The sequence below is a fragment of the Pristiophorus japonicus genome, chromosome 13, assembly GCF_044704955.1.
Source record: "Pristiophorus japonicus isolate sPriJap1 chromosome 13, sPriJap1.hap1, whole genome shotgun sequence".
Classification (NCBI taxonomy): Eukaryota; Metazoa; Chordata; class Chondrichthyes; family Pristiophoridae; genus Pristiophorus; species Pristiophorus japonicus.
The window spans coordinates 121,325,002-121,344,723 of record NC_091989.1 but is presented as its reverse complement, the minus strand read 5'-3'; the positions used below and the strand labels follow the sequence as shown (position 1 = coordinate 121,344,723).

General features: G+C 46.0%; 1 long non-coding RNA gene across 1 annotated transcript; it reads right to left on the bottom strand.

Annotated features, from left to right (window-relative positions):
• Positions 1-407: 407 nt before the first annotated feature.
• Positions 408-11,384, bottom strand: LOC139278274 (uncharacterized). Its single transcript, XR_011596229.1, has 2 exons — positions 11,228-11,384; positions 408-1,025 (listed from the first exon to the last, which is right to left on the bottom strand). It is a non-coding gene; the product is annotated as an uncharacterized lncRNA (long non-coding RNA).
• Between the last annotated feature and the right edge of the window lie 8,338 nt (positions 11,385-19,722).

Genomic DNA, 19,722 nt, shown 5'->3' with positions numbered 1-19,722 from the left:
TTACACGTCACTCTAGCTCAGTAGAAAGTTGTTTTCAAAAGTTGAATCCTAACACGCTTTGATTTTTTTTTTAATTCAGTAAACTTTTACACAAAGCAGGCAACTAAATTTGCTTTTGTATCAGAAGTCTGTAGACCCATGCAAGCTATACAAGGACACCCAACACAGATGCTTCCTGATGATACAAGAAACTAATACTCAAGGGGCGCAGGGACCATGATATCTCTTCTGCATGCTATTGAAGTGCTGACTGGAGTCATGTGCCAGGCCAGATGCTAACATCCTTACAAGCTTCCCTGGAAAAAAAACATCACAAGCAGACCTCACAACTAGCAGCCACAAATTTCCAACCAAACGCAACCTTGGTTTTACAAAGAAAGAACTCTCATTACAACTTGCAAGTTGAGTTATTGAAAAAAATTGTCTAATTAATTATTTAATTACTCCTTGAGGCATGCAACACATACATTATTGATATCCAATGAAGCCATTTTAAAGGACTATATCTTAAATGATTTAAAACAAATGTAAATATAATGATCCTTTTGAAGGCAGTATTAATGGTTCAGTGGAATGCAATAAACAATGGGCCAAATGGCTTCCTGTGCTGCAGAATTCACTGGTTTTATGAAGAATAGTCACTTGAGTGAGGTAATAGAGGCTGACCGACTTGCATACACCATAGTCCAGAAGAAGTCACTGCTTTCAGTATGGGAGGGGGTGGGGAGAAAATTGGCAAGAAAAAAATCAGCTTTGTACTTCCATTTGCTGTGCTGGCACAACACACGAGTGCACCAATGCACTCCTCCAAGAGGTGGCAACTCATGTTGGCCATGATTCTGCACATGAAAAGTTCACAAACTTGGTAGGTCATTGTGAGACATAACAAATACCATCCAGGGTCTTCCCATAAGTAGGAGAGGGGGAAATGAATTCACCTCTTGTGAACCTCTTTCCAGCGGTGTTGACTGGCATTTCCAGTGGCTGGAAGCAGGTGGCCTACCTGCATGGTTTGCCACAGGAGTCTGTAAGAAATCGAAGATACACATTTTTAGCAAAATATTAATTTGGAACAACAGTGAGGCTGAAAAATAATTGTGTTTATACTCTTCCATCTCCTGGTATTGCCATCCAATGACAGGTAAATTGAAACACAACACCATTAATCTGATCAGCAGCAATTATTATTATTCCTCGAGGTGGCAATCGAGGCACAGGGACTGTTTAAAAGGAGCAAAATGCATTCCAGTAAAAGGTCTGCCAATCTAATGGACCAACTAGTTAATAGCCAAAACCTATGCCTCCTGATTGCCATATGTTGATATGCAATTATGTTAGTAAAAGTATTTAGTAAACAAAACCTATGTATTTCAGTCTGTCATTTAGACAATAAATGATAATCAGCTAATTCCTTGTATATTGTCAAGCTGATTGATAAAATGATCGCATTTAGCAAAGTTTAAGTGAAAGCCATATCAAGTTATGGTGCTGAAAAGTTAGGTCATTACGAAGTCACTGCTGAAGCCCATTTATCTTTATGGGATTGTAAATTCCCTGATTCACTGACGTGGCGATACATAAAATCAGTGACCTATCCCTGTCAGTCGAAGACAACTGGTTTCTATGTTACATCAACATAAGAATTGAGCTAAATAAAAATTGCAGACCAGAACAATTGCTGTAGTGTTTCCATCCTTCCAGAGATGCATCAAAGATAATATGGACCAAGCTATTGAAAATGTGTACTGAATCTGTTGTGTATCTGTAAAGCATGCACTCCCATTATCCGCCACCAGGGAGCACATCCCCTGAAGTCCCAAGGGATCCCAGCATCCCTTGGGAGCACTGTATATAAGCCGGCCCCTAAGGCCTGTTCCTCACTCTGGAGTGTCTTATTAAAGACTGAGATCACTGTTACTTTAATCTCCCTGTTTGCAGTCTCAACTGTGTTAGGAACACAATAACTGGCGACGAGTATATGAATCCAACGCAAAGATGCAGCAAACTGTGGGCATCCTGGAGAAGTTCTCGGAGGGTGAGGACTGGGAAGCCTATGTCGAATGGCTAGACCAGTACTTTGTAGCCAACGAGCTGGACGGAGAAGGAAGCGCTGCAAAAAGGAGAGCGGTCCTCCTCACGGTCTGCAGGGCACGGACCTACAGCCTCATGAAGAATCTTCTGGCTCCAGTGAAACCCACAGATAAGTCGTATGAGGAGCTGTGTACACTGGTTCTGGAGCATCTTAACCCGAGGGAGAGCGTGCTGATGGTGAGGTATCGGTTCTACATGTGCCAGCGATCTGAAGGTCAGGAAGTGGCGAGCTACGTCGCCAAGCTAAGGCGACTTGCAGGACAATGTGAGTTTGATGGCTACCTGGAGCAGATGCTCAGAGACTTTTTTGTACTTGGCATTGGCCACGAGACCATCCTACGAAAACTTTTGACTGTAGAGACACCGACTCTCAGTAAGGCCATTGCGATAGCATATGTCCACCAGTGACAACACCAAACAAATCTCTCAGCACACGTGCTAGCAATTTTCATAAAATAACTGGAACTGTGTTTGCGAGCAGAAATGTACAGGGCAGAAACCACGAGTCTGCAACTGCCAACAGGCCTCAGGTGACCCAGATGATTCAGAGTCCGCAACAAAGGATGAAGGCAAGGCAATTCACACCTTGTTGGCGTTGTGGAAGCTTCCATTCAGCCTATTCATGCTGCTTCAAAGGGTATGTTTGCAAGAGCTGTGGAACAATGGGGCACCTCCAACGAACTTGCAGATGAGCTGCAAGCTCTGCAAAACCTGCTAACCACCACGTGACAGAGGAAGATAGGTCCATGGTGGATCAAAGCAATTTCGAGCCTCAGAAAGAGGAGGCAGATGCTGAAGTACACGGGTGCACACATTTTCGACACAATGTCCACCTATAATGCTAAATGTAAAATTGAATGGCTTACCCGTAGACATGGAACTGGACACTGGCGCTAGCCAATCCATCATGAGTAAAAAGATGTTTGAGAGACTGGTGCAACAAGGCACTCAGACCAGCTCTGAACCCATTCACACGAAACTGAGAACGTACACCAAAGAGCTCATCACTGTCCTGGGCAACGTCATGGTCAAGGCCACCTACGAGGGCACGGTGCATGAACTGCCACTCTGGATTGTCCCGGGCGATGTCCCCACACTGCTTGAGAGGAGCTGGCTGGGCAAAATCTGGGCTGAGAACTGGGATGACATCCGAGCACTATCACATGTCGATGAGGCCTCATGCACCCAGGTTCTGAACAAATTTCCTTCCCTTTTTGAGCCAGGCATTGGGGTGAAGGTGCGGATCCACTTGGTCCCAGAGGCACAACCCATTCACCACAAGGCGCGAGCGGTACCTCACATGATGAGGGAGAGAGTGGAAATCGAGTTGGACAGGCTGCAACACAAGGGCATCATCTCCCCAGTGGAATTCAGCGAGTGGGCCAGCCCGATTGTTCCAGTACTCAAAAGTGATGGCACGGTCAAGATTTGCGGCGATTATAAAGTAACTATTAATCGTTTCTTGCTACAGGACCAATACCCGCTACCTAAGGCAGACGATCTATTTGCGACGCTGGCAGGAGGTAAGACGTTCACCAAGCTCAACCTGACTTCGGCCTAAATGATGCAGGAGCTGGAGGAGTCTTTGAAGAGCCTCACCTGCATCAACACGCACAAGGAATTGTTCATCTACAACAGATGCCCGTTTGGAATTCGGTCGGCTGCAGCGATCTTCCAGAGCAGCATGGAGAGCCTACTCAAGTCGGTACCACACAAGGTGGTTTTTCAGGACGACATATTGGTCACGGGTCGGGACACCGTCGTGCACCTACAGCGACTGGATCGCGTAGGGCTGCGGCTGAAGAGGTCGAAGTGCGTCTTCATGGGAACAGAAGTCGAGTTTTTGGGGAGAAAGATTGCGGCGGATGGATTTTGGTCCACAAACGCAAAGACAGAGGCTATCAGGGACGCGCCCAGGCCACAGAACGTCACGGAGCTGCGGTCGTTCCTGGAACTCCTCAACTATTTTGGTAACTTCCTATCGGGGTTAAGCACCCTCTTAGAGCCCCTACATGTGTTATTGCATAAAGGTGAGAACTGGGTATGGGGAAAAAAAACAAATAATTGCTTTTGAGAAAGCCTGAAACATTTTATGCTCCAACAAGCTGCTTGTATTATATAACCCGTGTAAAAGACTTGTGTTAGCATGTGATGCATCGTTGTACGGAGTCGGGTGTGTATTACAACAAGCTAACGCTGTGGGGAAGTTGCAACCTGTCGCCTATGCCTCCAGGAGCTTGTCTAAGGCCGAGAGGGCCTATGGCATGATACCCGAGCATGTGTGTTCAGGGTAAAGAAAATGCATCAGTACCTGTTTGGCCTCAAATTTGAGCTGGAAACCGATCATAAGCCCCTCATATCCCTGTTCGCTGAAAACAAGGGGATAAATACTAATGTCTCAGCTCGCATACAAAGGTGGGCACTCGCGCTGTCAGCATATAACTATACCATCCGCCACAGGCCAGGCACCGAGAACTGTGCGGATGCTCTCAGTCGGCTACCATTGCCCACCACGGGGGTGGAAATGGCGCAGCCTGCAAACTTGCTGATGGTGTGGCGCAGCCCGCAGACTTGTTGATGGTCATAGAAGCGTTTGGAAATGATAAATCACCTGTCACGGCCCGCCAGATTAAGACTTGGACCAGCCAAGATCCTCTGCTGTCGCTAGTAAAAAAACTGTACTGCATGGGAGCTGGGCCAGCATCCCCATTGAAATGCAAGAGCTAATCAAGCCGTTCCAGCGGTGAAAGGACAAGTTGTCCATTCAGGCAGACTGCCTGTTGTGGGGTAACCGCGTTGTGCTACCCAAAAAGGACAGGGAGACGTTCATCTTGGATCTCCATAGCACACACACGGGTACAGTCATGATGAAAGCAATAGCCAGATCCCACGTGTGGTGGCCCGGTATCGACTCTGACTTAGAGTCCTGTGTACGGCAATGCCGCGTGTGTGCTCAGTTGAGCAACACGCCCAGAGAGGCACCACTAAGTCTGTGGTCCATGCCCTCCAGACCTTGGTCGAGAATCCATGTCGACTATGTGGGCCCGTTTCTCGGTAAAATGTTCCTGGTGGTGCTGGATGCTTTTTCAAAATGGATTGAATGTGAAATAATGTCGGGAAGCACCGCCACCGTCACCATTGAAAGCCTGAGGGCCATGTTTGCCACCCACGGCCTGCCTGACATACTGGTCAATGACAACGGGCCATGTTTCACCAGTGCCGAATTTAAAGAATGCATGACCCGCAATGGGATTAAACATGTCAACTCGGCCCCGTTTAAACCAGCCTCCAATGGGCAGGCAGAGCAGGCAGTACAAACAATCAAACATAGCCTTAAACGAATCACAGAAGGCTAACTCCAAACCCGCCTGTCCCGAGTACTGCTCAGCTACCGCACGAGACCCCACTCTCTCACAGGGATGCCCCCGGCTGAGCTACTCATGAAAAGGACACTTAAAACCAGACTCTCGCTGGTCCACCCCAACCTGCATGATCAGGTAGCGAGCAGGCGACAGCAACAAAATGTAAACGATGGTCGCGTCGCTGTGTCACGGGAAATTGATCTGAATGACCCTGTGTATGTGCTAAACTATGGACATGGATCTCGGGCACGGTGATAGCTAAAGAAGGGAGTAGGGTGTTTGTAGTCAAATTAGACAATGGGCAAATTTGCAGAAAGCACCTGGACCAAACGAGGCTGCGGTGCACAGACTGCCCTGAACAACCCACAGCAGACGCCACCTTTTTGAGCCCACAACATACACCCAAAGGATCAACGACAGCACCCCGGACCAGGAAATTGAACCCATCACGCCCAACAGCCCAGCAAGGCCAAGCTCACCCAGCAGCCCTGCAGGGCCAACAACACGACAGCCCAGCGAGGGCACAGCCAACACACCAGAACAGACATTTGTACCGAGGCGGTCCACCAGGGAAAGAAAGGCACCCGACCGCCTCACCTTGTAAATAGTTTTCACTTTGACTTTGGGGGGGGGGGGGGGGGGGGTGGTGGAGTGATGTTGTGTATCTGTAAAGCATGCACTCCTATATTCCCCCACCAGGGAGTGCATCCCCTGAAGTCCCAAGGGATCCCAGCATCCCTTGGGAGCACTGTATATAAGCCGGCCCCCTAAGGCTTGTTCCTCACTCTGGAGTGTCTTAATAAAGACTGAGGTCATTGTTACTTTAACCTCCCTGTGTGCAATCTCATCTGTGTTAGGAACACAATAGAATCATTCCTGGATTCGTCAAACTGGTTTAAACTATGTTTGGTTTGCCATAATGCAACATCTAGGATGGATCATTCAATTCAGATCTTTGCCAATGTAACCCTTTTTCGCTCATCTGACGGCTCATCGAGTTTATACTTTGAATAGATTAGCCATGCAGATTAAGAAAGTTTGAATCCCCTGCCACCCACCACCAACCCCCCAGCCATGCTACATTCACTGATCTAAGCCTGGGCCTGGGCAGTAACTAGTGGTGTTACAATTGTCCTCAACATCCTGTGGCTGGGTTCCTGCTCCTGATTGCTATTCAGTAGTCCCCTGCTGGAAGTGTGTGTCTTTGTACCCAAGTAAAGACATATTGGGCTTGGCTATGATGCCTCCAGTTGGTGAATAACTCATCAAAACTCACATCTAAACTCTTAACATCTATTAAACAGAAGACCATCAGGGAGTCAGTGATTTCAGAAGAGGAAAAGAGAGGGAGAAAAGTAGCAAAGAAATTGGAAGTGAAAAAAGAAAACAAATATAGCCCTTTCCAATATTGGTTGACCAGTAATGACTTTAATAGAAAGCTGAAGCACAAACTTCTTTTGTTCTTATCTCAACAACCTCATATTTCAACATATCCTTACTTCAAACATGGCAGCATTGTTGCGCATGTGCCCAATCTACCATATCACATTGTTGGGAATTGGTATCACTATCATCCTGAGTGAGTGGAGTATACTTTCCATAATACTGGCCAAGTGTAAGAGGAGGGAACATACATTTTCTTTGTATCTTAAGACGTTCCTAGAATATTTGCATCTGTAGTGGGCCACAGAATGATCAACATTGCAAACCTCCCTCTGGAGAAAAATCTTTGACCACATGCACAGTCGCCAGTACAATATCAGTGGCAGATCGGGGCCATAAAAGGAGCGGCGTGCGGAGGCCTGGGAGCAGCGTGGAGGCCCCGACCTGTGAGAGACCATCAGCGGCAGGTCGGGGCCATAAAAGGAGCAGCAAGCGGCGGCCATGAGCAGCCATGATCTTGTTGAATGGCGGAGCAGGCTCGAGGGGCTAGATGGCCTACTCCTGTTCCTAATTCTTATGTTTATACCACTGCAAGGTACAGCATGACCTGATGCAGGAGAGCAACGGCAGCGAAGAGGGACGACAGCAAGGCCCAGGTCGGTGATTGGAGCGTGGGCAGATACAGCAGGAGCGGCGAGATCGGGGCGAAGGAGCTGCGAGAGATTGTGGAGGGATGTGATCGGGGCCCAGGGGAGGGTCGGGCCAACCCACACTGCGATATATGTGCGCACTAGGTCCATGCAGCAGAGCAGGTCTCCAGTTGTCTTGGGGAATCCTTGCCACTGGACCAAGACCTAGATCTATCAAGCCCATGTGGTGGCTGATGTGCAATGGCCACCCCACGTTAAAAAAAAATCCACGCAAGGCATCTTCCACCCTCCAGGATGTAGTTCGGGTTCTTCATTCGAAACACCTGTGAACTCATCCTTTTTTTTTTGGCATGGAAGCAAGTCATCCTCATTTTGATGATGATGATGATTCTTTAGCACTACTCTGGTAATTACTTATATGATAATTGTGAATGATATTATGAATTACTATTTCTCACTTTCACAAGAACATATTTTTCCACAGAAAGGATTTGGAAAAATATTTATGATGCTGAGTTTTTAGAAAAAAACAAAGTTCATTCACTACAAGTTTAGGAAAGGGGCACCTAGATGAAAAGTTGTTAATATGCCAATGGAAGTCATTTCCCCCAGACTGCAAACAGTAAGAAGCGTGGAGGGAGCTTTACTGTGGATCTGGCTGTGCTGCACCTGGGGTGTCTGATGGTGACACTGGGTGCCTAAAATGGGAAGTGTTCCATTCCCCAGCAATATCCTTCACTTTGATGACCACAAGATTTAAAACATGTTTTAAATGTCATTGCCCAATGGGATAATTTAATTCTAAAAACAGATTCTCCACTGCTAAGCTGTATGTACAAAATAAAATAAAATTTTATTTGCGAGTGAGTCTTCCTCTTTCCCTTTCTTGGGTCTGTCTTGTTAAAAGAGCAGTAAATTGACATGCTCCCAGGCCACTGCCAATGGCACTCCAAAAAACTATGCACTAGGAGATGTGTGAGAATCTCCTCATTCTGTCTTGTCAAGAAGACTCTGGGCATTGGCTTTGTGCCTTCAAATGACAACATCACTAAGACCAGGAACTTAGCAAATGGAGGATTATAGTACAAACTTCTATCCAACCACAGGTTGCAGTGCACTACACTGCCCTTAAATACAATATTATCTTGAGAACCTACTGTGTAGCTTTTCAGAATAAAGCCCTTTATGCTGTACTGATCTTAGTGCTACGTAGCACTCTGTGCACTCAGATACAGAGAGCACTTTTATTTGTTTCTTTTGTCTCACAATGGCAGCAAATGTTTGCAACTTCTGGCTTAATTTACAATGAAAAATCAGTACTAGCAGGAAGTGCTTATTTTTAGAAAAAAACAAAAGTACTGCATGTACTAAGATTATGCCTATATTTGCACAGGGTTGTTTATTTTCCCAGAAGTCACTTTTCTGTCTTTATGACAACAACAACTTGCACTTATATAGTCAGAACTGATAACTCAATGACCTGTTCTGACGAAACATAAACTCTATTTCACTCTCTCTGCAGATGCTGCCCGACCTGCTGATTATTTCCAGCATTTTCTGTTTTTATCTTTCAATCAATTACATCCACAATATGTATAAATTACGTTATTTACTCGTATCGTAGTGTAATAAAAGCATTGCAATGCAGTTTGGGTCGGTCAGTATCCTAAGTTCTGTGTGAAACATTTTGATACTTCTGAATGTGTTTCACTTCAGTTATTTGAGACATTCATGAACTTGCTCCTTGCCTCCATTACCTCTGAATTTTGAGAGAGTGAACAAAAGAAACGAATAGCCAACATTTATGCAACTGTCTCGATGTAATAACACATGAAGGGATTAGGATACTTTTCATGAACTTCTTAATCTAGATCCCTTAGTGTATGACTGATTTAGGTTATGAATATGCTATTTCCCTGCAACAATTTCTGTGTAACACTCAATGTTCCTGATGGCAGCCACTGTGACTCACGGTGCTTGCTGCTTGTTGCCTGGCATGTCAAGGAATGACAGGTTTCCCAAAATCCTGCCAAAAACTGATTATAGCTAGCTTCATAAACTCCAATTGTCTACTTATGAAGAATAACACAGGTGTGCTTCAAGGCGTGATAAAACATGCAAGGTTAATCGCATGGTTTATCACCCGTCTGACCCCCAAAATACACTTCTGCCTTGTTAATTGCGCCATGCTGTGTGATATTCAACATGGAACACCCTCACATCTATGTTTTATCTTGCACATTAGAAATGAGAATAAAAACAGCCCTCCCTTAGACGTTTATGGCACAGGAGGAAGTCATTTGGTCATTTGAATCTATGTTGCCCCTTTGCTAGAGTAATCCAAAACTAATCTCACTGCCCTGCTGCCTCCCAGTCACCCTGTTACAAATGTTTATCTACTCTTCCCTTAAAAAGGTGCAATAATTTCTGCCTAAACTACTTCACGTGGCAAAGCTGTGTATAGAAATCCAACAATCCTGTGTATAAAAATTTCTCCTAACCTCTCTCATTCTCTTAGTAACAATGTTAAATTGATCACCCCTTGTCACTGACTTCCCAGTCAAAGGATATAGTGGTGAATTTTAATACCCCAAAATGAGTGGGTTGGGGTCGGGTCAGATGTAAAATTTTTTAAATCTCAAACCCGACCCTAATTCACCTCCAACCTGCTCCCTTCTGGGTTTAACGGAGGCGGTCAGCCAATCAGCTCCCAGGAGGCGGGTTGGCAAGGGGAGAGAGAGAGAGACTGGGGAGGAGGGAGAGAGAGAGAGAGAGAGAGACTGGGGAGGAGGGAGAGAGAGAGCAAGAGAGACTGGGGAGGAGGGAGAGAGAGAGAAACTGGGGAGGAGGGAGAGAGAGAAAGAGACTGGGGAGGAGGGAGAGAGAGAGACTGGGGAGGAGGGAGAGAGAGAGAGAGACTGGGGAGGAGGGAGAGAGAGAGAGAGACTGGGGAGGAGGGAGAGAGAGAGAGAGAGACTGGGGAGGAGGGAGAGAGAGAGAGAGAGACTGGGAAGGAGGGAGAGAGAGAGACTGGGGAGGAGGGAGTGAGAGAGAGAGACTGGGAAGGAGGGAGAGAGAGAGAGAGAGAGAGACTGGGAAGGAGGGAGAGAGAGAGAGAGAGAGAGAGACTGGGAAGGAGGGAGAGAGAGAGAGACTGGGAAGGAGGGGGGAGAGAGAGAGACGGGGGGAGAGTGAAAGAGACTGGGGGGGGAAGAGTGAAAGGCTGCGGGGGGCGGGGAAGAGTGCGAGAGACTGGGGGGGGGGGGGGAGTGGGAGAGAGGATCGGAGGGGAGAGAGGGAACTCAGGGAAGACGGGTCATGTTCTTCCAACCCCACCCCCTTTACACCCACACCTGATTTCTTGCAAAGCTCGGTGCGTGTGTGACAAGGGATATCATTGGAGTGGATGAAATCCGGACGTCAAGAAACTGTCACTATTCACCTCATACCCAATAAAAACAATCGGTGACCCACACATAATGCCCCATCTATGGCAGGAGGGTCAGGGGAGGGGGTGTAAGGTCAGGTACTTGGGCTGTGATAGATTAGCCTTATCCTGTATGGCGTCGGCAGTTAGAATGGCTCAAATTAAACTTTGCAATGTCACTCAGAACTTGGGCTGGATGGTCCGAATTACACATTCCAGAGAAACTGCTCCTCCAAGGGGACCAATCAGCAATCAAATCGTGTGATCATGGCGAGTCAATCAAAGCAAATAAGTGCGTTCCTAATTTAACCTACTTTACAGAAGTGAGGACAGCTTCGGGGAGACGGTAAGTGCCTTTACATACTGCTTGTGGGCCAGGAGGAGCAAGAGTGCTTCCCTCAGACCCCCCCAAGCTCCACCTCAACAGGTTCTTCCCCACCAAGATCCCGGGGTCGAGAATCAGACACACCCCGCCACACCCACCGGGGTCGTGGATCAGTTCCTGCAGCATGGTCCGGAGTCCTCCTGACCCGACTGGAATCCAAGCCTGTCAATCAGGCTGACTTCCGGGCGGGCAACCTGTCAAGGACAAAAGATGCACTGTTGAAACTCCACAGTATGCGGGGATACCTTTTTTCCCCTCCAAAACTCCCCACCCCCTGATACTATCCAGGCCATAGTCTCTCATTGTTTACTTTACTAAAACAATTCATAATTTTACAAACCTCTATTAAATCTCTTATTAACCTTTCCTGCTCCAGTGGAATAGTCCCAGTATCTGAAAACTCTTCTTGTAACTGTAGTGTCTCATGTCTGGTATCATTCTAGTAAATCTACCCTGTAAATTCTCTCCGGATTTCATACTCTTTATATTACAACCCCAAACTATACATAGTCCTCTAACTGTAGCCTAACCATTGCCCTGTACCAACTTATCATACCCTCTTTCCTCTGGTACTCTGTCTCTATGGTCTCCTACTGCACCTATTTTCTATGTTTCTGTTTCTATTTCTAAAACCCCAAATTCTATTTTTTAATGGTTTTATCTATTATCACGCACACTTAAAAGAAATTATTTATTCGTACCATCGAGATTGGCTATTCCTTCATCCCTTCAGCAGCTTTACATTAAGTATATAATCTTATGCCTTGTGTTTCCTTCCCAGAATACATCATCTCATACTTCTTTGCATTAAATTGCATCTGCCATTCTGCTAACTTATCTATGTCCTCCCGAAATCGTTTGCAGGCCTCTTCGCTGATTGCCAAAGTAGCCCTGATGGCTTTAGTACACCACTTCCAACTCTACTCCAATCCAACCCAACAAACACAACTCATTTACTGTTTCCTGTTATTAAACAATCTGATAGCCAAGAAGTTGCTACATTTTCACTTTTGCCATACATCTGAATTTTTGTAGCAAGCCTCCTGTGAGACACCTTATCCAACCGCACCTGAAAATCTATGTACACTATATCTACTGCGTTCCCTTTTTTTGTACAATAAGTTCTTCTTCAAAACAGTTACATTTGTCAAACACTACTACTTTTATTTTTAACTTGTTGGCAGGAGGTGGAGGATGCTGTCAATGCTCTGCATTTATAGCCCTTTCCCGGCGGTCCTGCCATGGCGGTAAGGGGTCTTCTCCTTCAACCATTTGCCTTCAACAAGTCCATGCTCTCGGTCCTTGATTAACGAGTGGTCGTTTCTAATTTGGTGTGAAATTTTGGACTCGAGAATTTGCCCACAACTGATTTCAGACCAATTGAACTATCGTTACCTAATCTATCCTTATTTCCCTTCTTGAATATAATATTTTTTTTAAAACACAGAAGGTGTCCAGGGCGTCATTTGAAACTTATTAAATTTGGGTTTAGATGTGTGTTTTGAATTGTTTGTCCCGAACAGGGCTGAGGAGGTGGAGCTGGCGAGCAGTGGGCGTGTCACAGGGTGGCGGCGAGTTTCCCCGGACACTGCCCGCAGTACAGCACTGGACGGCACTCCCCCGCCCTCCGTCATTCGACACCGACTCCTGGCAGCTTGGCGTTGCTTTGACAGCTGGAGCTGGGCTTTTCCTGAAGGCGCCGATTTTATTTTTTTCTCCTTTTTTGTAAGTTAAAGTTGAAGAGTGTGACGCCTGTTTGACCTGACTTATCTGCAGCCCCCCTCGCTCTGTGTGGAAGTGGAAGGTAGGTTGCATTTATCTCACTGAGCAATTGGCGCTGAAGGTTGCAAATTGTGACTTTAGCATTGAAGAGGGTTGTCCGTGATCTTTGTGTCACTGTAAGCATATTGTGAATTGGAGGTAACAGTGCAGTTGCTGTGATTGCAGTTTACAGAGCAGTAATTCATTTATTTTAGTAGAATAACATCAAACAATAAATCCCTTCACTGACTACGGGACACAGCCTTTAAGTTCATAAAAACGAATAACTTAGGCACATCACGTCCTATTTGTTTCTGAAGTTTCACTCCTTGGAGGAAACGTTTTTGGGGTTTATACAAAGTTTTTGTTCAAAGTCCCGTGGTGTTGTGAAACGTTTTATTTATGTCTTATTTGTAGTTAAGGAATACAAACGTTATTTGGGCATTATGAGGCCCTCTCACCCAAAAAATAAAACGATTAAAATTTCTACAGATTTTTAAACCAAAGTGTAAGTCTAATTACAATATTCTTTCTTCTAGTATTTTTAAAAGTAATTATTTGTAACCTTTCTGGTCCTTGACATTTTTCTGGTGATTCAAACGGCAGACTGTCGAGAAATGGAGTTCTGCCTTGAACTGGAAAGTTTGGTTGCTATGGAGACGAGGGGGCTTTCAAGGGTTTTTTTTATCAGCAAAGCCCCAGAATATTGTTTTACCCTGATGACAGTTTAAGAGTTGCCAATAAAAGATATTAACATCCGCCATTCTGCAGAAGATTTCCTAAAAAAAACATTTGCTTTCAATAGACCTTGTTATTATATGAAATGCATCAAAAGTTTCCCCACCTGAATAGTACTTCTATCCTATCTCTGTGAAAGGACAGATTGCCATTGCCAAACTGTTTCCTTTGCAATAACCTTTATTTACCTTTTCCCCGGCCATATGTTAAAGAATAACCCCTTTGAGGAGCCAAATAAACTCCCAATCCTCTAATGAGTCTGTTTGTTTTGTAATGTGAGAAATGTTTTTTTCCGCTTTGAATATCAAGTATGTTTTTTTTAAATTAGCATTTTTCACAATATTCCAAAGACCATCCTGCAGTTTGTGTAACTTAAATGTGGGCCCTGTACTGTGATTTTAATAACTTTCAAAATCTTGGGGGAAAAAAATATTTTTTTCAAATGTGGCATTATGTTTCTTCTCCCAAAAGCTAAAGTGAACAATTTTATTACAAATTTTCAAAGCAGTAGAAAAAGTAGCTGTTTGAAAAAGTCATGCTGGTTTCAGAAACAGTGCAATGGGGACAGCAGCCAGTTATAAGGGTATTTTCACCGTGTTGAGATGACTTGAGGCAAGAAGAGAGAACCTGGGAATGATTAATTTGATACTTGTTGACATAAGTATGGCTTGTAGGGATATGAGTCCTGTCAAGTGGTGTGGGTGCTGTATAACATAATGATTGCATGACATGGAAGTTAAAAATGGAGGTAGAATTTCTATACGTAAAGTACTGGAACTAGCATACTGAAGAAACTGAAAGGTAGATGGTGTCTCTAATGTCTTCAGTCCCCTTCCAAAATATAGAAAATGTGAGCGATGACAGCAGATGCCTCTTGCCTGGAGCCAAGGCCACCCTTTTGGGACTCTGCTTCAGCACTGCTATATCTCTGCATGCGAACACAGTGCTTCTCGGGCGGTCCCTCATATAGAAACATAGAAAATAGGTGCAGGAGTAGGCCATTCGGCCATTCGGCCCTTCTAGCCTGCACCGCCATTCAATGAGTTCATGGCTGAACATGCAACTTCAGTACCCCATTCCTGCTTTCTCGCCATACCCCTTGATTCCTCTAATAGTAAGGACTTCATCTAATTCCTTTTTGAATATATTTAGTGAATTGGCCTCAACAGCTTTCTGTGGTAGAGAATTCCACAGGTTCACCACTCTCTGGGTGAAGAAGTTTCTCCTCATCTTGGTCATAAATGGCTTACCCCTTATCCTTAGACTGTGACCCCTGGTTCTGGACTTCCCCAACATTGGGAACATTCTTCCTGCATCTAACCTGTCATTGAGGATGACTTGCTTCCACGCCAAAAAGGGATGAGTTTGCAGATGTTTCAATGAAGGATCAGATATTCCAGGTCCCAAACTGCATATTGAAGGATGGAAGATGCCTGTGCATGGATATTTCTAACATGTGGTGGCCGTTGCACATCAGCCACCACATGGGCTTGACAGAGCTAGGTCTTGGTCCAGTGGCAAGGATTAACCAAGATGACTGGAGACCTGCTCTGCTGCACGGACCTAGTGCGCACACATATCGCAGTGTGGGCTGGCCCATGCTGCCCCTGGGCCCACGCCTCTTTTAGGCTCCGAACTCACGCCTCTCCTGGGTCCCGATCATATAGTTCTGCAATCTCTCGCCCTGACCTCGCCACATCTGTTGTACCTGCCATGCTCCAATCACTGACCTGGTTATGGTGACATTCAACACAGTGCAGGAGTGATGTGACACTGTGGAAGCCCCTGTCAACATTGACCCCCAGAGCCAAGTTGGTAGCCATCTGAGCTTCCAGCAGCGTGAGGTGTCATGGAAGCTATCGGAGTTGTCAGAAGAGGCTCCATTATGGGAGGTGGTGCTGTCATGTTCATGGAGTGGACCACTTGATCCATATTAGGCAGAATGGTCTCCATGCTTTGCGTGAAGCCTTGACACAAGTTGAAGCTGGACTCCTCCATGCTCTGGACCATTGTGCACAAGCTTGCTGGCAGTCTGCCCAGTGCACCTAGCATTTGTTATATGCCCATCAGCCGCCTTCGCCATGCTTGGCCCTTGAAGTCTGCATGCGAGTCCTTTCCAACAGAGCTAGTTTGTGATCTTGTCCTGCGGCGAGCTGGCCCCTTTGGCATCCTGTCCCCCTGCACTGACTCCTGCACACTTGGGCCTGGTGAGTCACCACGTGAAGATCCTTCCTCTATCCTAGCCTCAAGTGCATGTGGTGCAATTCTGTGAGTTGGTGCTTCCTAGGGTCGGATCGAGTGACGGTGCATCTACAGGAAGGCTGGCCTATTCTTCCCGAAGTGGCTGAGGTATCTCCACATTTGCAGCACTTAAAATTAGAGAGGGACATGGGTTAGCTTTTAGTGTGAAAACAGAGCAGAGGAAGCAGCTATAGTTTGCCATGCGGAATGTGTAGGGTGAATTAGAAGAAAGAAGGGCAAAAAAATATAAGGTGTGAAGAAACACTGTGCAACGTCTCCTCCAGCGTTGCCAGTCTCCATGAGCATGACTCTTCCCCCTGCCTGTGATGGCCAGCACGGATCCTCCTGCAGGGGAGAGGATGTGTAGACAGCCTCAGCAACTCCAGTGGCAGCCTCTTGTCTCAAGTTGTGCATGACCTTCTGCTGCAGAAAAGGTGGTCATGTTGGTGAGTGTGTTGTGAGGCATTTCGAGAATGTGCCTGTCATGGTTTTATAGTTGGTGTGCAAGGTGTAAGATGTGAGGAATAGAGAAGGGATGGTTATTATTGTGGTGAGTGTATGAGTATGAGGAGGAAAAGGTGGTGTGAAGTCTGATGCAGTGATTTTAATAAAGTGAAGGGAAGCAGGGGAGGGAGTATATTGAGTAGTGAGGCTGGAGGTAGTGCAGGTTTGAGCAGAGAATAAGAGACTAGTATTCTTACCTTGACAACTTTGGCGAGGTCATTGGATGACTTTCAGCATTGTAGCCATATCCTGGGAGCTAATCTCCTGGCATTGACCTCCTCAGCAACAACTTCTCTCTGGCGGCAGAGGTGTTGTCTGAAGGGCTTTTTGGCATCTGGGGGATCTCCCTCCTTCTGTTCCCTGCCTGAGCCAGGGCCTCCATGACATCAGAGAATCTGGGTGTCCTGTTTGGACCAATTCCAGCCATTTTCTTCAATTTTCAAAATTTCCCTGTTGCTTGCCTGCACCTGGTAAGAGGTGTTGGCTGTCTTTGCGTGACGTCCGAGGCGCCCACTTGCCCACTTTCTCTTTCTCCCCCCCCCCCCCCCCGCTCCACACCACTACCCCTGCCCCCAAAAACTAAAAACAGGTATGAAGCCAATGAATAGTGTGGGTAGAGCTGGCTGCACACCTCAATCAATTTAATGAGGTCCCAGCACACATATTTAACGTGACCCCTCGAACCACATGAACAGGCACATGGAGTGTGTGCCACCCCTCCTGTGTGGCCATTTTCGTGACCAATCTAATAACTAGGCCTAGGTGTTCTGCTCCCCAACACCGACATCCATCATCTTGATAAATACACAATTTACAAAATAAAATAATGTACTCTTTAGAATCGGTTCTTTCGAGGGTAGCACAGTATGTTGGAGTAACAACTCGGGGCCATTTAGAGTGGCGCGAGATGTTATGTTGCTGGTCTTAGCTGTGTTTCTGTGGCGATGCACTGAGTAAATCCAGGTGTTTCCCTATAGGAAGGAAATGAGAGAATCAGATGGAAAGTTATCCTGGAATGCTGCCAGTGACTGACTACAGACTGATGTTGGTGAATACCTAAGAACAACTTGTACACATGCTCTCTCGGCTACAGATAGTGTGTGGCATGGGAAGCACAACATAAATCTTTCCCCAAGGGAGCCTACCTTTCAAAAATATTGGTTTTGATGCAGTAATAATATGAATCTTGTAAGGGTACAACTGATGTTGTGGACCTCTCATCTTGAAGAATAACATCATTAAATGACCATTATTGTACAGAACCACCAATATTTATTTAGCCGATTATTGGGGGATGGTGGAGTCTCTCTGGCCTGGTAGTCATCTTGTAAAGATCCTCAGTGTTTTATAATGGACAAAGTTGATGTTTTGTTACTGAAAATCTTTTCGGGACCAAGCAACGTTGCAAGAGTTAATGAACTCTGGAATGTCATCGTGACAAAATGAGGATTCAATGGGTTAAAACGTTTTTGCAACAGTTTTTCAGATGTCAAACGATGTAATGATAAATTTGGCAGTGGAACAGGCCGTGGACAGTCTACTCAAGCATTCAGGGCACTGCTAAATTCGTCGGGCCCATTCTTGTACGTGTTCCGGGTGGCCACCTAAATCTGGCGTTAATGTACGCAAGGTACCCATCACCTGTGAGGACCCCTCTGGGAAATTGATTTCTGATCAGTGAAGCAGCTGCTGCTGCCAACAGGTACAACTTTTTTTTTTTTAAAGATATATTTTTAAAAGCATCACCACCTTCACACCTGAAACCGGACACTGACTAATTTCTACCTGATCTGTGTTTTGTTTCCCATAACTTCAAGTAATTGAGAATTAAAATAGAGTCCATTTCCTCAGCTTGTAACAAAATAGAAGACAGGAGGCAATTGGCGCTCTTGGCCTGTGAATGTTGTGTAATACAGTAAGTCCTTTAAAAATAGTGAGAAAATAAAGTAGCAAAAGAAACTGTCTGATTCAAGGTGATAGTTATATCATCATAGGCAGTCCCTTGAACGAGGCTGACTTGCTTCCACAAGAGTTCACAGATGTTTCAATGAAGGACCTGAACTGCATATTGAAGGGTGGACGATGCCTGTGCGTGGATTTTATTAACGTGTGGTGGCTGTTGCACACCTGCCATCACACGGGCTTGACAGAGCTAGGTCTTGGTCCAGTGGCAAGTGTTTGGTAATGTTTACATACATATGTATAAGACTTGCCACCAGGGGGCGCACCTGTGGGCGACCCAAGGGTCACCTGCACACCCTCGGCAAGCAGGTATAAAAGGCAGTCTACCATGCTTCCTCACTCGAGTTACATTAAAGAGACCAAGGTCACAACAGTTTGAGCTTACAATATACAGTCTTGTGGAGTTATTCTGAACATAACAGCAAGGGTTAACCAGGACAACTGGAGACCTGCTCTGCTGCACGGACCTAGTGCGCGCACATATCGCAGTGTGGGCTGGCCCGTGCTGCCCCTGGGCCCTCGCCTCTTCTGGGCCCCGTACCCTCATTCGCCGCACCTCCACCACGATTTCTCGCCACTCCTCCGCCGTGTCGCGCACACACTCTCGCACATGCTCAAGCACTCTCTCGCACACACACTCACGCTTGCACACGCACGCTCACACACACACACTCGGAGTGGTGAAGGATGTATCCAGGCCTGTCAATCAGATGGGCTCTGTGCAATTTCTCAGAGCAGGCTTATGATTAGCTCAACAGAATCACTGAGCAATGTGCTGTTCCCTCACAGCTCTTGCTGCAAGGCGATGAGCTGGCTCTCTTCTGATTTCTCTCCTTTCACCACCGGCCCCCCGGTCTTCCTTGTCCATGAGAACACACAATGCTGCTGCTGCTGTTCTGCTTCCTCCAAAGGCAGGCCTCTCTGTTATGTATTTAACCCCTTGTAACCTGTATTACACTACCACCAGAGGGCCTACCTGTTGGCGTCCCAAGGGATCCCAACATCCCTTGGGAGCACTGTATATAAGCAGGTCACCCACGAGGTACCTGCACTCTGGAGTCTCATTAAAGGAGCTAAGGTCACACTTGCTCATTGTACACAGTACTCAGCTTCATCCTTTATTATGAGCTTATCATCTGTAATGTAACTTTTTGCAGCATGCAGTACACGACAATGCAAGAGGGCATATTGTAATTAGTCCCTTGAGCGGCTGAAACA